This window comes from Schistocerca americana, chromosome 5 (genome assembly GCF_021461395.2).
Source record: "Schistocerca americana isolate TAMUIC-IGC-003095 chromosome 5, iqSchAmer2.1, whole genome shotgun sequence".
NCBI classification, from domain to species: Eukaryota; Metazoa; Arthropoda; class Insecta; order Orthoptera; family Acrididae; genus Schistocerca; species Schistocerca americana.
Genome location: NC_060123.1, coordinates 772,565,269 through 772,569,644, shown reverse-complemented (window position 1 = coordinate 772,569,644; position 4,376 = coordinate 772,565,269).

Sequence of the window (4,376 nt, the reverse complement as noted above, 5' to 3'; positions counted from 1 at the left end):
GCGTCGAGATTCAATACATCGTCCTCCAGCCGACTTGTATCCAAGGGGTTATTACTGTCTCGGGCACCATATGATCCTCCTCCTGTGAGTAGATTTTCGAATCCGACGCTAAAATGATAGTTAATTGTAACGTTCAGCGCCTCCTAATGACGATGGAACACTCAAATTGCGGCGAGATTCAATACATTGTCCTCCAGCCGAGTTGTCTCCAAAGGGATAATGCTGCCTCGGTCACCAAATGAACCGTCCCCTGTGAGTCTAGATTTTTGAATCCGACGCAAAAAATGATAGTTAATTGTAACGCTCAGGGCCTCCTAATGACGATGGAGCATTCAAATTGCGTCGCGATTCAATACATCGTCCTCCAGCGCACTGGTCTACAAGGGGATATAGCTTCGGGCACCTTATGGTCCGTCGCAAGTGAGTCTAGTTTTTCGAATCCGACGAAAAACTGATAGTTAATTGTAACATTCAGGGCCTCCTAGTTACGATGGAACACTCAAATTGCGTCGCGATCCATTACATCGTCCTCTAGCCGACTTGACTCCAAGGGGCTATTGCTGCCTGGGGCACCTTATGATCGTTTTCCTGTGAGTGTAGATTTTCGAATCCGACGCAAAGCTGATAGTTAATTGTAACGTTCAGGGCCTCCTAATGACGATGGAACACACAAATTGCGTCGAGATTCAATACATCGTCCTCCAGCCGACTTGTCTTCATGGGGATATTGCTGCCTCGAGCTCCTTATGGTCGCTCTCATGTGAGTCTCGATTTTCGAATCCGACGCGTAGCTGATTGTTAATTGTAACGTTCAGGGCTTCCTAATGACGATGGAACACTCAAATTACGTCGAGATTCAATAGATCGGCATTCAGCCGATTTGTCTCCAAGGGTCTATTGCTGCCTCGGGCACCTTATGGTCGTTACCGTGTGAGTCTAGATTTTAGAATCCGACGCAAAACTGATAGTTAATTGTAATGTTAAGGGCCTCCTAATGACGATGGAACACTCAAATTTCGTCGAGATTAGATACGTCTGCCTCCAACCGACATGTCTCCAAGGGCATATTGCTGCCTCGGGCACCATATGGTCCGTCTCCCGTGAGTCTACATTTTTGAATCCGACGAGAAACTGATAGTTAATTGTAACGCTCAGGGCCTCCTAATGACGATGGGACACTCAAATTGCGTCGAGATTCAAAACATCGTCCTTCAACTGACTTGTCTCCAAGGGTCTGTTGCTGCCTCGGGCACCTTATGGTCGTTCTCCTGTGAGTCTAGTTATTCTAATCCGACTCAAAACTGATTGTTAATTGTAACGTTCAAGCCTAATAATGACGATGGAACACACAAATTGCGTCGAGATTAAATACATCGTCCTCCAGCCGACTTGTCTCCAAGGGCATATTGCTGCCTCGGGCACCATATGGTCCGTCTCCTGTGGGTCTAGATTTTTGAATCCGACGCAAAACTGATAGTTAATAGTAACGTTCAGGGCCTCCTAATGACGATGGAACACTCAAATTGCGTCGAGATTCAATACATCGTCCTTAAGCCGACTTGTCTCCAAGGGTCTATTGCTGCCTCGGGCACCTTATGGTCGTTCCCCTGTGAGTCTAGATTTTAGAATCCGACGCAAAACTGATAGTTAATTGTAATGTTCAGGGCCTCATAATGACGATGGAACACTCAAATTGCGTCGAGATTCAATACATCGGTTTCCAGTCGACTTGTCTCCAATTGCATATTGCTGCCTCGGGCGCCATATGGTCCGTCTCCTGTGAGTCTAGATTTTAGAATCCGACACAAAACTGATAGTTAATTGTAACGTTCAGGGCCTCCTAACGGCGACGGAACACTCAAATTGCGTCGAGATTCAATATATCGTCCTCCAGCCGACTTGCATCCAAGGCGATATTACTGTCTCGGGCACCATATGATCCTTCTCCTGTGAGTAGATTTTCGAATCCGACGCTAAAATGATAGTTAATTGTAACGTTCAGCGCCTCCTAATGACGATGGAACACTCAAATTGCGTCGAGATTCAATACATTGTCCTGCAGCTGACTTGTCTCCAAAGGGATATTGCTGCCTCGGTCACCAAATGGTCCGTCTCCTGTGAGTCTAGATTTTTGAATCGGAAGCAAAAAATGATAGTTAATTGTAACGTTCAGGGCCTCCTAATGACGATGGATCACCCAAATTGCGTCGAGATTCAATACATCGTCCTCCAGCGCACTGGTCTACAAGGGGATATAACCTCGGGCACCTTATGGTCCGTGGCAAGTGAGTCTAGATTTTCGAATCCGGCGAAAAACTGATAGTTAATTGTAACGTTCAGGGCCTCCTTGTTACGATGGAACACTCAAATTGCGTCGCGATCCATTACATCGTCCTCCAGCCGACTTGTCTCCTAGGTTCTATTGCTGCTTCAGGCACCTAATGGACGTTCTCCTGTGAGTCTAGATTTTCTAATCCGACGCAAAACTGATTGTTAATTGTAACGTTCAGGGCCTCCTAATGACGATGGAACTGTGTAATTGCGTCGAGATTCGATACATCGTTCTCCAGCCGACTTGTATCCAAGGCGATATTGCTGTCTCGGGCACCATATGATCCTTCTCCTGTGAGTAGACTTTCGAATCCGACGCTAAAATGATAGTTAATTGTAACGTTCAGCGCCTCCTAATGACGATGGAGCACTCAAATTGCGTCGAGATTCAATACATTGTCCTCCAGCCGACTTGTCTGCAAGGGGATATTGCTGCCTGGGGCACCTTATGGTCATTATCCTGTGAGTCTAGATTTTCGAATCCGACGCAAAACTGATAGTTAATTTTAACGCTCAGGGCCTCCTAATGACGATGGAACACTCAAATTGCGTCGAGATTCAATACATCGTCCTTCAGCCGACTTGTCTCCAAGGGTCTATTACTGCCTCTGGCACCTTACGGTCCTTCTCCTGTGAGTCTAGATTTTCGAATCCGACGCAAAACTGATAGGTAATTGTAACGTTCAGGGCCTCCTAATGACGATATAACACTCAAATTGCGTCGAAATTCAATACATCGTCCTCCAGCCGACTTGGGTTCATGGGGATATTGCTGCCTCGGGTCGCTCTCATGTGAGTCTAGATTTTCGAATCCGACGCGAAATTGATTGTTAATTGTATCGTTCAGGGCTTCCTAATGACGATGGAACACTCAAACTGCGTCGAGATTCAATAGATCGGCATTCAGCCGATTTGTCTCCAAGGTTCTATTGCTGCTTGTGGCACCTTATGGACGTTCACCTGTGAGTCTATATTTTCTAATCCGACGCAAAAGTGATTGTCAATTGTAACTTTCAGGGCCTCCTAATGACGTTGGAATACCTTAATTGCGTCGAGATTCAATACATCCTCCTCCAGCCGACTTGTATCCAAGGCGATATTGCTGTCTCGGGCACCATATGACCCTCCTCCTGTGAGTAGATTTTCGGATCCCACGCTAATATGATAGGTAATTGTAACGTTCAGCGCCTCCAAATGACGATGGAACACTCAAATTGCGTCGAGATTCAATACATTGTCCTCCAGCCGACTTGTCTCCAAGGGGATACTGCTGCCTCGGGCACCTTATGGTCGTTTTTCTGTGAGTCTAGGTTTTCGAATCCGACGCAAAAATGATAGTGAATTGTAACGTTCAGCGCCTCATAATGATGATAGAACACTGCAATTGCGTCGAGATTCAATTCATCATCCATCAGCCGACTTGTCTCCAAGGGGATATTGCTGCCTCGGTCACCAAATGGTCCGTCTCCTGTCAGTCTAGATTTTTGAATCCGACACAAAACTGATAGTTAATTTTAACGTTCAGGGCCTCCTAATGACGATGGAACACTCAAATTGCGTCGAGATTCAATACTTCGTCCTTCAGCCGACTTGTCTCCAAGGGTCAATTGCTGCCTCGGGCACCTTATGTTCGTTCCCCTGTGAGTCTAGATTTTTGAATCCGACGAGAAACTGATAGTTAATTGTAACGTTCAGGGCCTCCTAATGACAATGGAACACTCAAATTGCGTCGAGATTCAATACATCGTCCTTCAGCTGACTTGTCTCCAAAGGTCTATTGCTGCCTCGGGCACCTTTATGTTCGTTCTCCTGTGAGTCTAGATATTCTAATCCGACGCAAAACTGATTATTAATTGTAACGTTCAAGGCCTCCTAATGACGATGGAACACTCAAATTGCGTCGAGATTCAATACATTGTCCTCCAGCCGACTTGTCTCCAAAGGGATATTGCTGCCTCGGTCACCAAATGTTTCGTCTCCTGTGAGTCTAGATTTTTGAATCCGACGCAAAAAACGATAGTTAATTTTAACGTTCAGGGCCTCCT